Here is a 24,577-nt window from a genome sequence, read left to right as displayed (position 1 = left end):
CCTGGTGCTGGTGGGAGTTAGAAATAGTGAAAAACACTATTGTGATACGTGTCCCTATATTTGTACATCCCAGGGGCCCCCCAAAGGACAGATGGGGAATTTTTATCAAAAATGGGAAGAACTATGGGGCGCCTGGGTGGCTCAGTCAGTTAAGCATCTGCCTTCGGCTCAGGTCATGATCCTGGGGTCCTGGGATCAAGCCCCACGTTGGGCTCCCTGCTCAGCGGGGAGTCTGTTTCTCCCTCTGCCCCTCCCCCTGCTTGTCCCCCCACCTCTCTCAAATAAATAAATAAAATCTTTTTTTTAAAATGGTAAGAAATAAATCCCAAAGAAATTTCACTCTACAATTCATTTGTTCTTCACATTTTTTTTTTTTTGAGCTCCCATTATGTGCCCAACACTTGGCCAGGAGCTACAAAGAGGCATGAGGCACAGTTCCTGCCTTCAGTGAACCTGTGGTCTGGTGGGAGGGAAGGTGAAGGAGCCAGCCTTCCACAGTGTGAAGAGCACAGTAACAGATGCACATCAAGGTGCTATTCACACCACGGTGGGGCTCGGAGAGGGGCAACTAAGCCAGCTGAAGCTGCCCACAGAGAAAGCTCTGTAAGGCACGTGACCCTCAGCAAACCCAGCGGACCTAGAGTAGGAAAGGGAGGGGACGGTTCTAGATAAGCATCAGGAACTCACTGAAGCAGGAAAGCACTCGGGGCAATTGGAAACTGCAAGGAGTGAAGTCCCTTTGTAGAGAGACCATGACAGATGCCTCTAGAAAGGTGGGCAAGGCCAGATGGGCCATGCTAAAGAACAAGTGTTTTATCCTCCAGGCAGAGGGAAACCACTAAGGTGTAAGTCTGAGAGTGATATAATCAGATGTGAATCTTGGAAAAATCACTGCAGTAGAAGTGTAGAAGTTCATTTTCAAGGGTGGGTCTGAGATAGGAAACCTGTTCCCTGGACTCTCCCTGGTGGGAGTTAGAAATAGTGAAAAACACTATTGTGATACGTGTCCCTATATTTGTACATCCCAGGGGCCCCCCAAAGGACCTTTCCAGAAGTGAGTCCCCGCTGTATATGAAGCAGGAGTCCCAACAGTCCAAACCGGAAGAAGCCCATGCCTACAACCCTGACCCCTCTTACCTGGAGGCGATTAAGCAGGGCCACAAATTCTTTGTGCTCCTCCCATTAAGAAGGAAAGTCTTTTCCCCACCCTTGACTCGGGGCCAGACCTGTAATTCCCTTTGACCAACAGAATATGGCAGTAGTTGGATAGTGAGCTTCCCAAGCCCAGGCCTCCAGAAATCTTCCAGCTTTCACTTTCACCCGCTTGGATAACCACTATCACCTCATAAGAAAGCCCAGAACAGCCTCCTTGAGGACGACAGACCCAGTGGAGAGGAGCCCAAATGTCAAGCCGTCCAACAATTCACTCACATATGAATGAGGCCATCCCCAACCAGCCAGCCTCCCACCAACCCACCAACCCATGGCAGCCACAGAGGTGATCTCAGATAAGACAAGCAAGAGAACCATCCAGGTGAAGGCAGCACCAATTACAAAATCAAGGGCGAATTCATGGCTACTGTTGTTCACTACCGTGAGGGCGGTGAGTTACACAGCAATAGGTAACCAGGCCCCCTCTGTTCTGCAATGCCTGAAAACTGGCACCCAGAAGCCGTCCCGAGCTTCACCGGAATGAATCCTGTCTGGGGGGAAATATACTCCTCATACCTTGTGGAGAACGGGCTTCTGCTAAGCGCTGTCTTGGTACCCTCCCCTCCAGAGGGCCAATTAGGGTACCTGACTTCCTCTAACTTGTATCTAACTATAAATGCACTGCCCTGACTGATGAGACATCGATATTAATTAATAATTCATAGTAGGGTCAGACTTTTTCACATGTAATCACAACTTTAAATCTCAAGAAATGCTCCTGTTAGATAGCTGGGAAAGCAGCGTTTCCTTTAAATCCTGACCTTAAAAAAAAAAAGTTACCTTGAGTCCCTCAGAGTTTTGGGCAAGTGTGTGGAAAAAGCGTACGTTGGCTAGAGATGCCATTTTTCTCCTCAGGGCAGGATGGTCCCTCCTGCAGAAACTAGCTTTCATGTGAACAGTGGGGACAGACAAGGAGACAAAATGACTGGGTATTCACGGCCCCTCGGATCCCATATGGTGGGGCGTGGGGGAGGGGCACTGAACTAGGCACTTGAAACCAAGCTGATGTTATGAAATTCGCGGCATCTAAATTCCTGCATGTACATCAAAAGGGAAAGAGCCTTGTTGCCACACACTTGAACTCATTTTGAACCTGCAGGAATTCTCTGTAGCACACTTCCATGCCTCATCTTTGTTCCATAAATCTAAAGTTAAGTTTCTATCTCTCTGCTGTCACCACATCATACCAAAACAGCTAGACAGATTTTTTTTTTTTTTAACCAAATTTAGAGGATATGTTTGGGATGTCCTGACTTGAAAAAAAATAAGCCCTGGGATTTGCAAGCATGAAAGTCACTCCAGGAGGCCCCAGAGGGCAGGTAGAAATGAGAATGAAAGGCAGTTGCAGCTACCAGTCAGAGACATGGCAAAGCATTACACCGCTAGGCCCAGAGAAAACGAAACTGGGCTTCAAATGTGAGCCCAAACTGAGCCCATGAAGGGCTCTCGCGGCACGCCTCCATTCTCACTGGAGCTGATTCTCATGAGGCCACATTTGTAATGTGCTCCAGCATGAGCAGCAGCAGGGATTTCTTTATTTAGCAAGGGTTAAAGATCGTTCCCAGCAATGCAAGGGGAGGCCCATGAGGATCATAAATAGCTATGGGCGGTGCCCTTTGGAGATGCACCCTTTGGAAACAAAGACATATTTGAAGCTGAGTTTAAACCTGACTAAGAGATGCCCTCTTACGTTCTTTCTGGTAAGACTTTTCCTCCCAAGGAGGGGAGTTCAGAGCTCACCCTGTGAATGAGCGCAAGTGATCCAGTAGAAACAGTTTTTTCTTTTTTTTTTAAGACTTATTCATTTATTTATGAGAGAGACAAAGAGAGAGAGAGAGAGTTGTGGGGGGTGGGCAGAGGAAGAGGGACTCCTAGGCAGACCCCATGCTGAGCACGGAGCCCTACGCAGGCCTCGATCTCATAACCCTGAGATCACGACCTGAGCCTAAACCAAGAGGCCAATGCTCAACTGACTGAGCCACTCAGGTGCCCCGAAACAGTTCTAGTAGAGTTTGGAATACCTGCTGTGAGCCTTCGAAAACCACTTGCATGTTTGCATTGTGGTATGAAGTAAAGTTGTCTGTGTGTTTCCATATATGTTCGCAGAGGCATTTAATAAACAGTAGTTGGATGAGTGAATGAATGAATGAATGAATGTCGTCTGAGGAGCTGTGAAAAGTGGACGAGTGAAACGAAGCATCTAACAGAACCCTTCACAGAAAGCCAAACCTTGTTAGCTAGGCTTAAAACTGAATGGCATTGTCAGTTTTTTTTCTTAATAGAGTGTTGAGATTTTTCAAACTATATTTAAAGGCTCTAAAATATAAAACTGTGGCTTTAAAAGGCCAGGATTACAGTGTTTCCATAATACTTTCTGTAAGAACTGTTTACCTCACGCTTAATATTGGCACGGCCACTGTTCCTACAAAGAATTGACAAACCAGTTCAATACACCTCATTTAGAACCATTATGGGGCATTTCATCAAAGATCTGGTTATGAATGTCTCCAATGAAAGGATCAATGAGGTTTTTATTAGGGTTGGGAGGGATTTCTTTGGGGGGGGAAAAAATCTCTATAAAATGAAGGCAACTGGACTAAAGCATGACCCGGACAAAGGACATGTTCCATTTTATTCTATTGAAGGTAAATATAATTTTTATGTTTACAATAGCATATTCTCACATATATTATCCATGTAATTGTTTATGTTTCAAAACTCACTCGATGGCAGTTTTACAAATGGCATAGATAGACGATTCTCAGGAGTTAGTGCTTGGAGACTGCCTTAAAGAGAAAACTGCCTTATAATTAGCACATTTGGTACATTAGCAATAAAGCACCCCTTGGAGGGTAAAAACAAGCCTGCAGCTCACCAAACCCCTGTCTCTCCGAAGAGTGTTAGAGGGAGGTTCTGGGGGCTCCTACGTCGCTACAGTTGGGTCAAGGTTCCCCTGCATTGTGGTCTTAATTAAAGATCCTGTGAAACATGGTATATTTAATCATTTCTTTATGTATCTTCTTTACACAAAATGAATTAATTTGGCCTTAGTGTGGTTCTATTTAGTTCCAGATAGTTTTATAATTTGATAAGAAAAAACGTTTCTAACTGGCTTTTTAATATTTTTCTTCAGTTTGTACCTGCCAAGCCAGTAATTTGAAGGAAGCTGAATAAAATCTCCAAAAGTGTTCTGTTTTATATTATCTCCCTAGTTTTGTTCTGCCTTATTAGTAAACCCTTACACTTTTTGTCCTTTATACAAATCTCAGAAACATGTAACAAAAGCACGCCAGAAAAGCAAACACTGCTTTCCTGTAGGTATCCGTCAAGGGTCTTTGGATGTAAGGCAAAGAACCAGACTCTGGCTAATCAAATCAAGAAACAGGTGGTGGGACGGATACTGGGACAACTCCGGTTGAGGAAGAGCTGAATAGTGGGTCTCAGGCTGGGCCCGCGGGGTCCCCATCAGAGCCCCTGGCTGGGCTCCACGGACCCACCGTCTCTCAGGATAGGGAATGTGATTGGCCCCGCTGGATCTAGACTGTCTCCCCTGCGCCAATCAGATGCGCTCAGGAGCTTTGGAGGAAAGCACGGACAGGTGGCTCAGCAGCCACCCTTCCTTACGCTGACTGCACTCCGGGCTTGTATGTTGTGAGTACTTCCTAAGTGGCTTTGGTTGTATTTTATCTGCCAATGGTGAGTACTTGTACTTTTTCAGAATAGACTCCACAACAACAATAACACCTGATGTTTGTGCGGAGTTTTACAGTTTCAAAACGCTTGGCATACATTACTATTAACGGTACATTCTTACTAATTGTAAAAAGCTATCATTCACTGAACACTTACTAACTTTCTGATGGTAAATTACCACTAGCACAGTGTGCTAACAGTGTGCTAGGGCAGTGCTAAGTGCTTTGCATAGATTATCTCTAATCCTCACCAAAACAAAACAAAAACCAAAACCAGTAGGTTTGTATTATTATCAAATTTGTCAGATCATTTCTGGAATAAGACAGGATATAAATAAAGTAAAATAATAAATAAAAAACTAAAGTGATATCTCACACATGGACTTACTTTACCTTCGCAAGACCCTGATGAAATCATAATTATGCACAGTACACAGACAAGGATGCCAAGGCCCACAAAGAGTTCCTGCCCCATACCTGTAAACCTATAAATGGTAGAATTCTCACCTCCTAACTGCCTGTCCAGTGCTCTTTACCATATTAGGCCAATAGAACTTGAGTGAATCTATTGATAAGGATATTTCTAGAACTTTGCCTATCTTAGACTAGGTTTTAGTTCATAGGATCAGGAGTAACTACAGAGATAAGTCCTTGCTGAGCTGGGTTTATATTTTAGTTTCTTTAACAGAGAAGACAAGGAAATGAATGAATTACAGTATAGTCTAAATTGCCATAATTAAGAGACTCAAAAGTTTTGTGACTTAATTTCTCTCGACCTTAGGAGTCTGGAAGGCCAGGAAAGGCAGGGTAGTACTACTCTCCCTCACATGCGCCTTCTGGTAATCACCATTCCCAGCAAGTGAGAAAGAGGAAAGTTTGGGGCAAGCAGCTTAGGTTTTAAGACCCAGAATTTGTACCTTCTCACTTTGGCTTAGCTCCTATTGGCCCAAATTTAGTCATATGGTCATACCTATTGCAAAGGAAGATGGGAAATGTACTTTCTAACTGAGGGGACAAGGGCCCCCTTACTGAAGGTGGGGAGGGGAAGTGGAAACTAGGGGGAAATTAGCCATTTCTGGCACATGTTCTTTTTTTAAGCAATCAGAATTTGAAAAAAATAGCTACTCCTAATCAGGTTTTCTGGGACCTGAAGCTTATACAATTTGGAGGAAGTGGTGTGTGGAGATCTTTTTCAAGAAAAATAATACAAAAATATTGAGCTTTTGGAAATGTTACAAACATATGATCTTAGGAACACATTGCTCGCCCCTCCAGGGGCCCTGCCTCATCCAGGATGTATACAAGTGAGAAGCTGAGAAACTTAAGCCTCATCAGCTTCAGGGTAAACCCGTTTATCCCTGTAAAAGCTGGATTTCTCAACGCCTTGTTCCTGCAAACTTATGAACACATACATGCTATGACTGTGTATCTGAAGAAAATGGCTGAGTCAATGACAGAGACAGTCGGTGTGATTTTTTTATAGTAGCCAGTGGCCCAGCTGGCAGTTGAGAGGCCTTTAGTGAGCTATTCTGACCAGTTAGTCCGTCAGCCATAAATAAACACGGCCAGAACAATGACTCATAAAAAGCAAATGGTGATGTTGGTTTTGTTTAAGCTGAACTGGAAGAGCCGGATCCCATTTCTGACCATCCCGACCAGCACTGTGGCCTCACCAGGAGTTTGAGAAGGTATTTTCTGCCAGCCTCAGGTCCCAAGTCTGTAGAATAAGGAGCAGAGCTGGATTCTGCTCAGGCCTCCTACAGTGTAGGGAAGATTCTGGTGGAATCTTTGTGAAATGTACTCTGACCTGCTTCACCTCATGGGCCTGAGCTCAAAGGAAAATGATCAGTCATTACAATGGTCACTTAACCATTTGCCTAAAGTAAATCACAAAGTATGACAAACACAGTTTTACTAAAAATATACCTTGAATGGGGAAGAGAAAGCTGGTATTGGTGTCCACCCACTCTGGAATGCATGCTTCCTCAGTAGATATTTCCAAACATGCACAGTTCTCAGCATGGCTCAATGCTCATTCATTCATTCATTCATTCATTCCGGGAGCATTCATTTTCTGCTTGCTCCATGCAGGTAGGCCCAAGGATACAGAAAGGGATAAGGGAAGGGAGCACGCATGCGCACGCACACACACCCACACACACCCACACCTACACACACACACACACACACACACAGTAGAGGGTGAGAAGGGCTGTGCCAGAGTTACATGTGGAGGCCCTGGGGACACACACCTAATCCTTAACTGGGAGGGGGTGGTGGTGCCACATCAAGAGAGGATGGAAGGATGTTTAATATTGATCAGTCACCACGGAGATTATTTTTCTCCTTGGTTGACTAGGCTGGAACAACCTCTTCCTTTCCAGAATACTGGGTACACATGACACCAATCAAATCCCCCTGCATGGCACTCGGCATCAGCCTCATCTTTCCCACTGTAATATAAATGGTGGAGGAGGATAGGATGGACTATGAGCAGGTATGAATGTGCAAAGGACACTGATACTGATAAAGCAGCTGTTTTAAGTTAGGCAGTTTATATATTCTGTTTTATTTAAGTCATATTTTTAAAAATTTGATAAGGAAGATAATATTGATAATATCCCTATATTGCAGATAAGAAAACTGAGGCTAAAAATAAATAAATAAAGAGGCGCTTGGGTGGCTCAGTCAGTTAAGCATCTGACTTGGGCTCAGGTCATGATCTTAGGGTGATGATCTCAGGGTCATGAGATCGAGCCCCACATCAGGCTCTGCACTCAGTGGAGAGTCTGCTTGTCCCTCTCCCTTTCCCTCCACCCCTCCCCCCCACTCATGCACTCACTCTTTCTCTCTCTCAAATGAATAAAATCTTTAAAAAAGAAATAAATAGAAATAAATAAGTAAATAAGTAAGTAAGCTTAAGGAGTCTGTCCAGGCTCACATACCAGTACTGGTGGAGTGAGTGGGGATTTGAACCCAGTTGTCTCTGACCACAAAGCCAATATACTTTCTAGATACCAGACTTACTCATTTTTCTTTTACTTCACAGTACATAAAACACCTGATTACTGTTAGTAAATAGTCTCACTGGGCCTTTCTTCTTGGGCCTTCTTTAGATTAATAACAAGGAAACCTACCACAGCCTTGTTTCTCCTGGTATAGACATCTGTTAGTACAAGATAAACATGTGGAAAACTACCTTAGCAAAAGCCATTAAATAATGATCAAATGACATAAAATAATAAATAAAATAAAATTACACTTAAATAATGACATCTAAAAAAGAATTTTGGCAATTAAACACTCTAGAGTATTAAGTCAATATATTGCCAATACCAAGCCTGCTGGTAAACCTGTGCTCTGCACTTCAGTTCTTAAGAAAAAAACATATTAAAAAAAAAAAAAAAAGGAGAAGAAGAAGAAAAAAAACCCAAGGCCGTGATTGTTGGAAGTGGGTTTTTTTTCCCCACATAAGCTGATTTCTGTGTTGACTGGCAGCTATGTGATTTAGTTTGGCTAGTTGCAGTCATACCAAAAGCAAATTTTCTTTTTACCAAATCCTATTATATATCTTATTACTGGGGCATGGGAAAACATTACCTAGCATTTCTTATTTAGTGTTCTTAGAAAAGAATCATCTCTCTTCCCTTCTAAGCAAAAGAAACTAGATATGTTTTTTAGTTAGTATTAATACTCCAGCCACTAAGTTCCATGTGCTATTATGGAAATAATATATAATATATTATTGAAAATTAAAAAAAAAACTAGCCATAATCCACACAATATATACTGTTCTCAGCACTGATGTTAGACTAGCACAACTCTGAGCTGATTTGGGATTTTTCTGTCTATGCACAAAAACCCAGCTGTTCTGTCTTCTGATGCTCTTTTGAAACTCTTCTTAGCCAACTTTGCATTGCATATTTGAAAGAACTTAGTGTAAAAGTCAAATTTTTATTGAAATCCAACTCATTTTTAAAAATAAAAATCCTTTGCACTCTCTAAGATTCAAGATCCTTCAAATGATACAACAGAAAACTAATGTCAAATGATAGAAACTATTCTCGAAAAATAGTAATATCCATGTGGAGATGTGGGCCCCTGGTAGCAGGCCAGCGATAGCAGCATGAATTGAGGCAGCTGGCTGGGAAGAGAGAACAGCTAACCAGTAATAATTGGGGCAAAGAAACAGGTGGTAATTTCCTATTATTTGTTTCAATGTAAATAGAGCCTTTTAACTACAATTCTCATATACCTTAATCCTTGCCCAGATTTCCTGAAGAATAGAATCTGCCATTTTTGTTTTTTTCAGACATGGACATTTTTACTTACCTTCTTTAATGAACTTGAGAATCATAGAGTTCATGTAACTTTGTAAACCAACTTCACAGTTGAAAACATTGAGACAGTGGGGCACCAGGGTGGCTCAGTCGGTTAAGCAACTGACTCTTGGTTTTCGCTCAGGTCATGATCTCAGGGTTGTGAGATCGAGCCCTGAGTGGAGTCCTGCATTGGGCTCCTAACTCAGCAGGCAATCTGCTAGAGATTTTCCCCTCTACCCCTCCCTCTGCTCGCCCTCCCTCTCTCTCTGTCTCTTTCTCTCTCTCTCAAATAATAAACAAATCTTGAAAGAAAGAAAGAAGAAAGAAAGAAAGAGGAAAGAAAGAAAGAAAGAAAGAAAGAAAGAAAGAAAGAAAGAAAGAAAGAGGAAAGAAAGAAAGAAAGAAAGAAAGAAAGAAAGAAGAAAGAAAGAAAGAAAGAAAGAAAGAAAGAAAGAAAGAAAGAAAGAAAGAGAAAGAAAGAAGAAAGAAAGAGAAAACATTGAGGCAGAGAGAAGCAAAGTGATATACCCAAGTTCACAACCCTTTGGAAAAGCCAGGATGAGAAGCCAGTTCTCTAGACCAGGTTTCCCACCCTCGGCACTATGAATATTTCAGACTAGATAATTCTTCATTGTAGGGGCTTTGTTGTGTCTTGTTATCTATTGGGCAATATTACTCTCATCTGAGCCTATTACTTATGTAGGAACGGATTCCAAGCTCTACTTCTCTTTATAGTATCAATGTGTGTGCCTTGTAGGATAATTATCAGCACATCTGGCCTCTTCCCACTTGATGCCAATAGCACCAATCTCCCCAGTTGTGACAACTAAAAATATCTCCAGGCTTTGCCAAATGCCCCCTGGGGGCCAAAATCGCTCCAGTTGAGATCCCACTTCTCTAGACCTACCTTCATTTGCCTAATGATTCCTCAGCCCAAATCCAGTCCCAGATATGCCCAGGCTTGCTTTAGGAGTGTTCATTTGTGAGAAGACCACACTCTTTTCCTGGAAGGAATTGTGGTGAGATAGAAAGAGCACATAGAATGGAGCACCTGCCGGAGTTAGGTTTAAATTCAGGTTTTGCCACTCCCTTGCCACTCACTATATTTTTAATTTCACTGACCCCATTTCCTCAATTGTAAATGGGAATGACAATACCTGCATCCAAGGTTAAATATTAAATAAGAGTCTGTGAACACCATGACTCATTGCCTGGCACCCAAGAAAAGCACGATGATGTTAATTCCCTCTTATTTTGATCCTTCCCACTAATCATGATACCAAAACCACTAGAAAAGAGAAAGCATTTACCAATGGAAATATGGCGGTGCTGTAGTACAGATCCTGAAGACTCAGAGTTGAAAAAGCTGGTCTATATTGGAAACTTTAGGTCCAAGCTTTGTCAAGAAATCTCAGGCCTCCCCAGAGAACAGTCTACCTGAATTCTAGCTGGTGGTGAAACTAAACCAAGAGAAGGACAACCAAATAGCTGGGATCCAATCAGGAGTCCCAGGACAGAAACACACATGCAGGTAAGACTCAGGCCTTGAGTCAGAGGCCTAGTACATGAGATGTGGATGAGTTTGTCAAGGGTGGGGATGAGGTTGAGGATCAAGGGACTTCCTTCATGTTATAGAGATCTTATTTCTTCAGAAAAATCTTTCCAAAACAGAAGTTTCTTCCTTTTGGAAGCTGGTGGCAGTGTTACAACTTTAAAACATGTTGAAAACATGACTACCGATTATTTTCTATGGAAAAATACCTGGAAAAACTTTACTGCACATGGCAAGGCAACATGATTCTCAAAACACCTCTTTTAAAGCAGGATTAATGCTTGGTTAAAACTTACAGTTCTTTTTTTTTTTTTTTTTTTTAAAGATTTTATTTATTTATTTGACAGAGAGAGACACAGCGAGAGAGGGAACACAAGCAGGGGGAGTGGGAGAGGGAGAAGCAGGCTTCCCGCCGAGCGGGGAGCCCGATGCAGGGCTTGAACCCAGGACCCTGGGATCATGACCTGAGCTGAAGGCAGACGCTTAACGACTGAGCCACCCAGGTGCCCCAAAACTTACAGTTCTTAAGATTTTATTTTGCCCATGATGCCTTATTAACTATTGGACAATGTTCACCTCATTCTGGGTCTATTATTTATGAATGAACTGATTCCAAGCTCTGAACTATCTCTATTCTACTTCTCTTTATAGTATCAATTAAAGACTTGTGAATAATGAAAAACAGAAATCAATAATTTAAGTTTAAAATTTTTATTTCTAATCCCTCCTTATTGCTTTTAAATTTTAGTCTTCTATCTCAATAGAATTAAAATGTTATGTACTTGATACATATTGCAGCTTTATCTGGAACAGTATCACCACCATCACCACCCATAACAAAAACCTGGAAACAGCCTAAATGTTTGTTGTGTATTGAATTGTATCCCCCCAAAAAAGAGATGTTAAAGTCCTAACCCCTGGTACCTCAGAATATGACTTTATTTAGAAACAGGGTCTCTGCAGATGTCCTCAAGTTAAGATGAAGCCTTTAGGGTGGGCCTTAATCCAATATGACTGCTTCCTTTTTGATGGGGGGAAATTTGGACCCAACCACAGAAATACACAGAGAGAAGACTATGTGAAGAGACAGAGGGAGAATGCCACATGAAGATGAAGGATATGAATGAAGTCTCTAAGCCAAGGAATGCCAACGATTGCCAGCAAACCACCAGAAGCTAGGGAGGGGTAAGGAAGGATTCCCCTGCAGGTTTCAGACACACTTGCAGGTAAGACTCAGGCCTTGAGTTAGAGGCCTCGTGAATGAGATCTGGGTGATGTTCATCAAGGATGGGGAGGCCGGGGCCTAGTACATGACATGTGGATGAGTTTGTCAAGGGTGGGGATGAGGTTGAGGGTCCACGAGGTCGGGGACCAATGCACTCCCCCCATATTATGGAGATCTTATTTCTGAAGGGAGGAGGGTTTGGCCCCCCACCCCCCATCTTCGGACTCTGGGAGGAGGTTGGCCCACAGCAAACCAGAAGCTGCCACATTATATAAACTCTGGAGTACGGTGTTGGTGGTGAAAGGAGGGCTTTCCTGGGTCACCCTGGAGTCTACGTGGCTCGGAAAGGACCCGGAAGTTCTCACATGCCCCGGAAGCAGACACAGATGGTAGCAGCTGAGAACCAGCCCGGGGCCCCACCAGGGTGAGAAATAAAATGGAAGGACTAGTCCAGGGGCCGGAAGTAGCGTGTGGCACGGACCCGAGGAACCCGCAGTGCCATGAGAGTCCAGGTGAGGGACTCCACGTCCGGCCTCGGCCACACAGACGGAACGCTATACCAGCAACGGGCCTCCGCCTCCGCTGCCGGCCAGCACTCACTTGGAAATCCATCCCACCTCGGTGGTCACCTTTCCAACGATTTTACAACAGGGACAAATAGAGATCCCAAGGGAAGCGCTAAGGCTCCAAGGATCTACACCCCCTCCCACCTCATCTTCACAGACCGCGATCCTTCTGAGACGAGGGTAGGGGCAGACCTGAGCGGAGCCCATTTTATCTAAAGCTTCCAACAATCTGTAAAGACCGTTTAAAGACTGTTTACCACAGACTAAATTTACCAGTTAGCAAAAATCTACTTTTTAACACTTTTTTTCCTGCTCCCAAGACATAAATGAGGCTTTACGAGGAAGATCCAATTGGTCTTAAATAATCAAAAAGCTTTCTATTTTTGCCTAAGTATGTTATGAGGAAACGTGTGATCTTACTACATGGGTACATAGACAATGACTAAAAGGAAATAGCCCAAATGAAAACAAGCTATTTTTTCATGTTTTTTTAAAAAAGAACATCTTGCCTAGCCCCTGTCTCTGAAGAAGGCTCTACATTATGTCTCTGCTGCATAATTGCATATTTACAATAATGCTGTCTAAATTTTTGGAAAGTAAACATCTTTCCAGCCAAGGCCTGGTTCCCATATAAAGGCTTCAATAAAGCTGAAGAGGCAGAAAATCTTTCCTTTTTTAGTCCTCAACTCATCCAAATTTCTGGCCTGACAGAGAATAAAAAAGTGGCTACAGAAACAGAAATGGCTCAGAAAACCTTCACTTCCCTCCTTCCCACTCGCCCACCTGCTGCGAGTCTGCAAATAGCATTTGTGAATAGCGGCCCCTCTCGGCTACGCGGAGCCCAGCAGGCCCCGAGATGATGGGGAAAGCCGCCACGCAGGCCCTGCTCCACATCTGTGACCACTTTTCCTTTCACACACTTTCCAGAGCTCACGCGGTATGTCCCAAAAGGAATTCAAACTGAATGTGAAAGAACGGTCTGCATGTTTTTGTTTTCGCACTTCTCTCTGATTTAGAAGGGAGGCCCGCTGTCCCATACAGGCTGTCTAGGAACAGGGCCCCTCTCACAACTGGGACTGCCCGAGGCATGTGGTCTGAAGGGTGTGATGACAGCACGGCCTTCCTCCCTGGGAACATCTCCTCCCTCTGTGCATCAGGTACCCGGCATCCCAGCCTCAGGGACTCATCCCACTGGTATTCAACATACCTCTCTGCTTGCAAGAATCGCCTTTTAAAAACGCATCCACTAACTGGGGGGAGTAACACCTTTAGAGATTAGCACTCGCAAGAATATTCAACTATGGGTAAGGCCTCAAAGGACAGGAGTCAGGCTCAGTACCCGAACAGAAGCGGAATCACCCAGTAGGTGGGGAAGAGTAGGAAAAAAGACATCTAGAGATGATTCCTTCATTCTTGGGAAGTCATTGCAAGAACAACAGTTGGCATTTTAAATGGCTGGTCTGTGCTTGGCACTTGAATACTGTACTTGAGTTAATTTTCATAAAAACTCCTTTGAGGTTAGTATTATTATCTCCGGTTTATAGACGGTTAAAGTGAGGCTCAGGAAGTTTAAGTAATTGGCTCAGGGTCATGCAAGTTGCGGAACTGTGAGGTGAAACCCAAGACTACTGATTCTGAAACCCATGCTGTCTCCTCTGTTCCCTGTGTGTGTGGGTATGTGCGTGTGTGTCTGTGCAAGTGTGCTGACCGTCCTGGGAAAGGATGGTTGGAAGGTATTTGTTAAAGGCACTAAAAAGAATAACTTTGGCCCCTCTAATTTTGAATATTATTATCTTAAGAAATAGTAGATATGTCCAAAGATGTAGCTGAAAGGTTTAGCTAGAAGGTAAACTAATATTCAATTAATTTAAAAACAGTATCTTATTTGCATATAGTAAAAATGCTATGAAACCATCAAAATGAGGCAGAAGGAAATGGAATGAACCTGAAGAGTTCACAGTATGCTACAGTATTCGTTTTTTTGTTTTAAGCTTGTGTTCTGGTTACCATTGCATACATAACAAAGTGCCCCAATTACTCCATTTTTTCTCAAAAAGTTGTAGGTCAGGAATTTGAGGTGGGCTCAAGCAGTTCTTGCTTGAGGTCTCCCCAGCAATTGCAGTAGGATGAAAGCTCAGTCCCCTGAAGGCTCACCTGGACTGGATATCCAAGCTGGTGGGCAGCTGGGAGGTGAGCTTGGGGGCTGTTGGCTGCAAAGCCCACACATGGCCTCTTCATATGGCTTGGACTCCTTTATAGCAAGTTGAACATCTTGCGTGGCTGCTTGGAGCTCCAGCACAAGTATTAGGAAAAACAAGGCAGAGGCTGAATACGTGTTCTCACCTAGCCTTGGAAGTCAGGTAGAGTCACTTCAGCCCCGTTCTATTGGTTACAAGCAAGTCACAAGCCTGCTCAGGTGCAAGGCGAGAAAACAATGAAAGGAATATCAAAAAGTTTGCAACCAATTTTTTAAGCTGTCATGGTGTGTCATTAAAGAGTTTTTCTAATATAGTTGCATTTTTGTTAAGTTGGCATGTTGGCTAGGAAAAGAAGATTATAAGGACATAAATAAAATACTAAGAGTGACTTTCTCTGGAATTGGATGAATTTTATTTTCATCTTTTGGTACCTGAATTTTTTTTTTAAAGATTTTATTTATTTATTTGACAGAGAGATACACAGCGAGAGAGGGAACACAAGCAGGGGGAGTGGGAGAGGGAGAAGCAGGCTTCCCGCTGAGCAGGGAGCCCAATGCGGGGCTCAATCCCAGGACCCTGGGATCATGACCTAAGCCAAAGGCAGACGCTCAACCATCTGAGCCACCCAGGCGCCCCAGTACCTGAATTTTTATCCTGAATCTCTATAAATTTTGTGATCAGAAACAAATCGAATAAAAATATTTAACTTTTAAAGTTTGAAATGAATACTTAAGATTTTCTGGGCAAGATGGTGGAGGAGCAGGAGACCTAAATTTCGTCTGGTCCCACGAATTCAGCTAGATAGGGATCAAACCATTCTGAACACCTACAAACTCAACAGGAGATTGAAGAAAAAAATAGCAGCAACTCTCTGAACAGAAATGAATACTTAAATAATATTTTATCTCCATATTCTTTCCTAGCTAGGAACTTTCCCCCACATATCCATCTTCCAAAATCACCACAGAGCAATCTATCACACATAAAACCTTCAGGTACAAATTACACATGAATTCATACATGCTTTCTATCACATTCATGTCAATAAATCTCCTCAATGTCTTAGCCCACCGCTTACCTGCCATGTCTGGCAATTCATAATGAGCCTCAAAACACAATCAGCGCAGGACAGCATCGAGGAAGTGATCATGGCCATGGCCTTCTCATGCAACACCTTCAGGAAAACTCACAAGGCCCCCTGCCACGCTCTGCTGATTATGGCAATTTTTTGGCAGCTGGTGGTGGTTTTTTTCTCATAGAAAGTAAAAGGAGATCTCAGATCAATCAGTTATATCTGCTTTTGAGATTGTTACCCTGGGAGGAATAAAAGAAAAGATCAGCTCAGTTGGCTAAGTCCACCAAAAGTGATAAATACTGCCTCCATAGCAAATGGATAGACCATGAGTGGGATGATCCATTCAGTCAGGCTACTTTCAATGCTAATACCAATTGCTGCAGACAGAAGAAACAGATGTCTTTCACTTAGTGAGTGGAGGTCTGTACTAGATCAAAATATTCACAAAAATCTCAGAGGCTAGACCATATTAATGACCCTCTCTTTTTCTTTCCTCCTCCCCTGAAAACACTATTAAAAAAAACTAAGGTCACCAGCTGTTGCATGCCATCAAGAACTAAAGAATTTATAGCAAGGGTCCTATTTAATTACAGCTCATGAAACTGATCCTATGGTATTGCAGACCTTATATATAAATATTATTTATATCCCCAACTTTCAGGAAAGCAAGGTCTATTTCACAACCTTGCCAAAGGTCAGGGATCTGCCCCTGATGTTGAACATAAAAGGAGTTGTATAACATAGCTAAACAGATTACGGGCTGGCGTGCAGACATGGTTTTCTTCTCCACACAACTATAGCTCTCCTTTTCTGACAATGGAGAAAGAGCTCCATTCAATACACATCTCCTGACAGCCAAGAAAACCTGTCTGAAGAGTGCATACTTAATTCAGAGGGCCACGGGGAGCCACTGAGGGCTTACCAAGAAAGGAGTAACGTGACCTAAACTACACCTTAGGGAGATTAAAGCTGAAATTAGTAGAAGAGAAAACAAAACTACACAAATTTGAAAACTAGTTCTTTGAAAAGACTAATAAAATAGGTAAATCCCTCCCAAGCTTGATTAAGGAAAAAAGAGCAAAACAGTGAAAATAGGAATGTAAAATATAATAACAAGATCTGGAGAGGCTAAAAGGACTATCATAGAATATTACATAAAACTTATAGTGACACATTTGAAAACCTAAAGAAAACAGACGACTTCCTGGAAAAAATATAATTTTTCATAGTTGATCCAAAAACTAGTAAATGTGAATAGACTATGTACACAAAGAGGTCATGATGGGCAACCTACTGCGTGAGTCCAAGAAATATTTTTGGATTGGAGATTGTTTGGCAGGATTAAGAAAGAGATGAGTGAAGCTAATTCTTACTAATCTGGCCTAATTGAGTGAAAAAAAAAACTGATTTGATGCAGAGAAAAACAAGGAGGAGGAGCTGAAATTAGGGGAAAGAGAATGAATCACCTTGGAAACATCATGAGGTATAGCCGAGTGGTAACGTACATCCAAGTGGCATAGTATAATGATCACCAAGTATGTATACTCACAGACTAATCAGGATGATGCCCTGGAATGCAGAAAGAAAATAGGTTATACTTTTTAAAATCTCTTTTCTTAACTTCTACATGTTTGTGTCATTTTATAGTGTGTAAAAGATACCAGTGCTGTAGTACAAATATACTGAGTATATACATATAGCAGGGTGAATGCTCAAAAAAAATTTTTAGTAATATGGATGAATAACTGAAAACATTTAGGGGTATATCCATACAGTAGACTTGAACTGCAACAAAAAGCCTAGAAAACAGTCAGTCCCAATTGGAGCACGTCAGAAGGCTTGTTTTCGTCAAGAAGATGCAAATTATGCTTAAGGTGTTTGAACATATTGAAAAGAGATTTGTGCAATTTCAGCAAAGTTTGGATTGAATTCAGTGATAAGGACATGGATATTAAATAACAATAATTTTCCTAAACAAACAATTACAAAACTCTAGGGAAAACAAAATGTTAGGAGAGCTAGAAAAAGTTACTAATTATACTACGTGGTTCAATGCATAAGTAGCATCTACATCTTCATAATTATTTAAACACAACACAAATGTGGCCATAAATAAAATTACTATGTAACAATACTGAGTGGATGAGGACATAGGAAGGGAGTGTGTGTGTTATGGGAGGAAGGTGAAAGAAAGAGTTACAGCGTTATCTTTCAAGTGAGAAGTCAATGTGATACATAATGTCTGACACTGAAAAATAAAAGTAGTATCTATATAAGTATCAAATAAGAAAGTAAATCTCCAGAAAGAAACATAACGTTTGACCTCAAGGAGAGCAGAGACTCAAGGGAGAGAGTGATGCACAAAATTATCTATCATAAATAGGGGACCCAGAGGACAGAAAAAGTAATTCTGCCCAAGTTGCTCAGGAAAGACATCACAGGGAAAGAGAAAACCCCATCATCCATTCTCTCCACCTTTTCATAATAGGATACACTCCCTGTTCCCTATCTCCACTTTAGGTTTCAACTGAGCACAAGGTCACTAGAGATTCTATTTCCCGCCTCCCTTCCTGCTAATTAGGACCATGTTACTAAATTCTGAAGGGAGCAGATGTAATGTTTTCAGTTTCTGGATTACATGCTTAAAAAGAAGCTCCTTGTTATCTATTGCCTACTTTAGCCCTTCCCGTGGGCTGATGCAGGTGTTAGGAGCCTACTTAGACCGTGTGGACAGGGACAAACCTCAGAGGATGGCAGAGCAACAAAATAGAAAGTGCCTCGGCCCTAGATGACCCGATGGAACAGCCAGCCTACTTCGAGCCTGTCTACCAGCTCAGACTTTTATGTGAAATAGAAATAAATCTTCCCCTTTGTTTCAGTCACAATTAAAGGGTCTTTGTTAAGTATCCAAATCAGTATCTTAAGTAACATTGGGACCCTGTCTGGAAGGAATTCTTGGACAAGGTACAAAAGGGAGAGGCACCGGAGCCCAGAATGATGAAAGTGGGGGCTGGAGTGGGGATGTCAGAAGAGACAGGGGGAAGCTGGAACTGCAGGCGCTTTCACTTATCGGATAAGAAATTAGGAGCTACCAAATATTCCTTCATAGCAATAGTGCAAACTCTGTCACTAAAATCACCATGCAATTATCTGAAAATAATCTGTAATCTAAATCATGCATTTTTAAAACTATGTGAAAATAGATTACATGCAAACTCTATACAACAGATTACATACGATGCTTGCTCTCTCTAAGAATATTCTGGTTGGAACTGTAGCTTTTCTGCTATATCCAAACTTGTCTTCCTCCATTCAAATGATCACTTTAGAGCCCTGGGAAATTATTTCTTATTTCATATATAAAATAGGCATTTCTGGTGATAAAGTTATCCTCCCAGTATTAAAAAACCTCTTATGGAAATACTCTTGCCTTATTAAGTAATGTTTCTAAATAGTCTATGATGCTGAATAGAAACTTTAACTAAGACTAATAAATCGATTGGAAAGAAATGAATATTTAATAACTGCTGGTGGAAAGATCAGCTGGATATCCACATGGAAAAAGAAATTAAATTCACTTTACATATGATAAAACAATAAAAAAGTAAAAATAAAAAGACTACAATTCTCATTATAATAGTAGTACAAAGGAACTTTATAGCAATTGAGAAACAAGGTATATGAGAGCAACTAAAGGGAAAATGAAAAATGTATCCAAAATGGAAAGAAAACAAATGGTAAGATGTAATAAACTTATTTGATTACACATGAGTAAAATGTTTAATATTTTTTAAAGTGGATGCAAATTCATAATGCTTTCTACTTTTTTTTTTTATGGGACTTAAGATGCAATTTTTGCTAATTATTTTGTGTGTGTGTGTTCTTTTTTGTTTTTGTTTTTACTAAAAAATGTTTACAAAAGGACAGAAAACAGATAAGAAGATATAAATAAAAGTCAATGCTTACAATAATATTCAGATTTCCTAATATTAAAAATGCAAACTGAACAACTGCAACCTAGTTCATGCTATTATATTAGCAAATAAAATTTTAATTGCATGTATCCTCATACCAGTAGCTTTGTATATTAGTCTTTCTAAAAAGTTGTCTAGAAGAATACAAGACCTCTATAATTGATCTTTTAACACAGTAACGTAAGCCCAAGAAAATATTTAAAAGAAAAAAATCTACTTGTACAAAGATGTTTCTAACAATTCCATTCATATAAGTTAAAAAAAAAATCCCACAATTAGGGAGTGGATAAATAAACTTTGGTGTATTGCTGCTATCATAGATTCTAAGTAGCCATTAAATAATACTGATATATGTAAAATTGCATGCAAAAAATGTTTCAGTGAGACCCAAACAGGTTAAATAGAACATAAATTATTCTGTTTACTGATGATACTTATGTAAAATTTAGGTCTCTATAGAAAAGTATCAAAGAAGACATATATGTAATTAACTAGAGTCTAACATTAAACAGTTCTTTATCTTTTTTTCTGTAACATGGTTGAAGTGTGCAATAAAAAATAAAAGATTAATTGGTCAAGGTAAAAAAAAAAAAAATACTTCAACCAGCTTGCAATCACCTCGAATCCTGAAGCAACAATTATTGTAAGTACCATTTACTTTCTAGCACATGCCAGTTATTCTGCTGGCCTCTTTAAATAGAACATCTTGGTTACGCATCACAGCAGCCCTGCAAGCTGGAAGTTATCCTCCCCATTTTACTGATGATAAACTGAGGCTTAGAGACAGTGAATAATTTACCAAACATCATACCAAAATAACACGCCAACAGGACATGGTAGAGCCTAAATTAGAATTTAGTTCCTCCTCCAAAGTTTTTATGAAGACCTTTCTTATGAGGATCAAAATAGCCCATACTTGGGGGGGGAAGATATGGAAAGGCCGGGGGAAAACATTATTTAGGGGGAAAACATTATTTAGAGGGAAAAAAATCTGTAATTCCACCATCCTGAGGCAATCACTCAATATTTTCACAAATTTCTTTCTCGTGGTTTTCCAGCATATTTTCTTCCTCATGGTTGAATTCACAGTCCATATATAATTTCATATCCTGGTTTTTTATTTCATATTACATCATGCTCATAAGTTTTAATGGTAGCATAATAAACTATTATATACATGCTCCATACATTTAGGTAACCATTCTAATATACACTTGAATGCTACCAGTTTTTCACTATTACAGAAAGCACTGCCATAAACCTCATTATACACAAATAATCCTCAGCAAGAAAATCAATTAAAAGATAAATAATTTTAATAAAAGGTATGGGAATTTTTAAGAGTCTTGTTACATTTTACCAAATCTCTTTCCTGGAGGGTTGTATCAGTTCACACCAGCGGTGACTGAGAAGGCTTATCTCACAACACCCTTACTGTGACTATTGTTACTTTTTATCTTTGCTAGTGGATAGGTGAAAAATTAGACATACCATTCTTATTTGAACCTATAGATGAAAGTTGCTTTTTCACATGTTTTTTAAAAATGCAGTGGTCTTCTTCAGAGGTTATGCTAATTCCCCTGAATTCTGTCAGTGTTAGGCATGTCATGAAGCAATCATAAGCCCTAGAGTTTCCTCTTACAATATGCTGCCTCCCAAATAAAGCCTATCTGCCATCTTTATTTCATTTATTCACCCACCCATCCATGCAATCCTTAAAGATGGAAAGTCTTTAAAGTACTCACATCCTCTATCCCCACAGACTCTCTGCAAGTAGAATGCCTTCTGTGGACCAGTCACATTCGATTTGCTTCCTAAAGAAACTTGAGGAAAGTAAACCCAAGGAAATAGGCCCCCATCTTTTGCTTTTCTTTGTTTCTTTCACCTCATTTCCGAAGAGCAAAACATATTCCGGCGAACAGCTGTCTGGAACACAGTGGAAATTAAGCAGATGGTACCATTGTGGCTACGGGCTCTGTCAGAGGCTGCCCACCTAGTCGTGCTGACGTCCACGCAGGCTCAGTTTGGTCGCGAACAGCGCCAAGCCTTGACAAGATTCTAGTCCAGAGCCTTTCCAATAGATAGATAGATGATGGGTCGATGATCTCTGAAGTAACAATGAATGATCATTTCACTTGCTAATTTAATCTACTATGAGCAAGCGCTCTATTAAACAGCTATCATATCAGTCACTGACAGTGTGTCCTGAGGTTGATCTATCTATAAACCCATTACCCACCTCAGGTCTGACTAACAGTGTGTCTCTTCGTAGGAGAGAGCAGACTGGTGCAGACTGATTCTCCTGCACCCAGGACTATGTCCCCGGCAACATCACAAATGCATTCTTTATATCTTTGTGTGTGTGTGTGTGTGTGTGTGTGTGTGTGTGTGTGTGTGGTGGGGATAGGCGGGTTGGTGAGTATTCTGTAACACTTAAATTGCTACAGACCAATAGGCCTTCAGGCTTCATACACCCAAGCATGTATGCATTTACTCACTTAACAAATGCACGGGGGTGCTTTCTATGTCCTAAATTTTTGAGATAAAATAAGGAATAAGACGGATAATGTCACTTCCCATGTGTATGGTCCTTGCATGGCTCTTACACTCTAAAGGAGAAAGACAGTTAACATAAGGAAACAATATAAAAACAAGATAATGTCAGATTGTCATAAAAATCAATAGGGTGCTATGGTAGTGTAACTGGGGGCTGGCCACCATAGACTTCCTGAGTACAGAAAGGCCTCTCTGAGAAGACGTTTCAGCTGAGACCTGGAGGTGAGGAAACACCAAGAAGTCAGCCACGATTAACCCCCAGGGAGGGAGGGCTTAGGAGGCAGAGAGTGGGCTCTCAAAGGCACAGAAGGCCCACCAGTGTGGGTGGGGTAATGTAAGGGCTGGGGAAAGAGAAAAACGAGATCAGTTTTGAGAGAAGAAGACATTATCTTCCATGAGATCCTGTTAAAGGGTTTAGATCTTCCTGCAGGAGCTGAGGGAAGACTTTGAAAGGCTTTAAGGGTGAGGGGGGATGTCAGGGAGAGATCCAGTCAGATTTCAATTTCTCTTGTCTGTATGGCTATCTCCCTTCCCTCCAACTGCTTGCTTAAACATCGTCTAGCCCACGACGCCTCCTCTGTCCACCTTCTTTAAGACTGTGAACACTAATCGTCCTCTCCAACTGCTCTTCTCACGCTTCTGAGCCCCTTGAACCTGATTGACCTTTTCTTTGCCCAGGACATTTCTCACCTTCTAACATACCATGCAGTTCACTGGTTTGCTATATTTACCATTTGTCAGTCACCCATGGGTATCTAAGTTCCACGACGGAAGGGGTATTTGTTTGGTTCACTGACCTATCGTCCCAAGAGCCTGGAATGGTAGCCAGCACATAGTAGGAGCTCAACAAACACTTACTGATTAAATGAATGATTTGACATGAAGATAGTAATTTGGTGTCACAAAGAAATAGCCTATTCATTTTTTTAAACCAGTTTTCCCCAGAGAATGATCTGAGAAAACCACACTCTCATCCACAGCAAGGGAAGAACTGGGATGGGACGCAACACCCGTGGTCACTCCTCCATTCTAACTGTCTCAGTGGCAATTCTTTTAGGGTGTTAACAGCCAGGGTCCTCAAGGGGTAAAGAGCTACTCTGTGTTATTCTTGGCCATTTACCAGAGCTGGCTTTTCATTTCACCTGGACTGTCACAGGGGCATGAAACAATGTGCCTTTTATTGCTTGTGACTTCTTGTGCTCCGCCTTATAGTCCTACTGCCAGTAATAATAATAGGGCCTTGTTGGAATGTACCGGAATGTGCTACTCTGTATTGTTCAACTGTGCCCATCAATACTGTTCCATCAGCTCACAGACGTGCACCAGAAGATTAGCAACTGCAGTTACTGAAGTTTCAAGCATGGCTTAAAACAGAAAACTTGCAAGATTATTACAAAATATCAAAATATGCTGACAAGCTCTGCTTTCATACCTCAGAATTATACATACCTTCTAGGCAGGATCGATCATTAAGCAGGACTAGGACAGCTAAAGCAGCCACAGAATTAGCACCTCAACCTGGGAGCCCCCTACACATATGGAGTGCCCCCTCACAATGAGAAGAACCCAATCCTGAAGGTAGCTCAGAGTGTGGAGGAGAAGGAAAAGAAAAGAAGAACCAGTCCCCACTTTCAAAGTTTACAATTAAGTCAGGAAGACAAACGTCATAGAAATTAAGGACCTAATGAACTGATTTATAGAAGTAGCTGTTTCTTGGCAGCCTTCAGAATGTTCCTATGCCAAATCATTTGATTTCCCAAAAGACAAGGAAAATGGAAAACTGGTATTTTTACTCCCTGGTCTAAGCATCCTTACCCCTAAACTCCGAAAAGTGAGCTAGAAGAAATAGAAAGCAAAGGTTCATCTTGAAAAGCTCAATTAGAAAGGATTTTGCATTATAAAAGAATGACAGTCAACTGTTGAATACAGAAGAAAATATATATTCATAAGAACATCCCCTAAAGAAACTGTAGGTTAATGCAATTCTATCTTAATACAAGAAAATAAGGATCCGCACTGGAATGAGCTTAGGAAATTTGCCTTGGGTATTGAACTGGAGAACGGCAGCAGAACTAAGAGGCAAAGGCTAAATGCATATGAACCCTGAAGGAATTAACTCAGATTATCTATCTATGTAGTAATGCAAGAAGAAAGAGGTAAAATCGGGGGCTCCAGCATGGGAAAGGAATTCCATTTCCTGGGATC

General features: G+C 41.3%; 1 long non-coding RNA gene across 2 annotated transcripts in view; it reads right to left on the bottom strand.

Annotated features, from left to right (window-relative positions):
* The window catches only part of LOC118530159 (uncharacterized), a 36,350-nt gene extending 14,558 nt beyond the window's left edge, over nt 1–21,792 (bottom strand). Inside the window, exons 1-3 of one of the 2 annotated variants that reach the window (XR_004914496.2) lie at nt 21,562–21,792; nt 17,309–17,411; nt 15,846–16,081 (exon numbers count right to left, since the gene is read on the bottom strand). This is a non-coding gene — a long non-coding RNA (uncharacterized LOC118530159). The remainder of the gene's footprint in view (nt 1–15,845; nt 16,082–17,308; nt 17,412–21,561) is intronic. The other variant, XR_013447225.1, reaches the window with a different exon arrangement.
* Nucleotides 21,793–24,577: the final 2,785 nt, after the last annotated feature.

This window comes from Halichoerus grypus, chromosome 4, assembly GCF_964656455.1.
Source record: "Halichoerus grypus chromosome 4, mHalGry1.hap1.1, whole genome shotgun sequence".
Taxonomy (NCBI): domain Eukaryota; kingdom Metazoa; phylum Chordata; class Mammalia; order Carnivora; family Phocidae; genus Halichoerus; species Halichoerus grypus.
The sequence above is the reverse complement of the archived record's forward strand: the minus strand, read 5'-3'. Positions and strand labels throughout refer to the sequence as shown.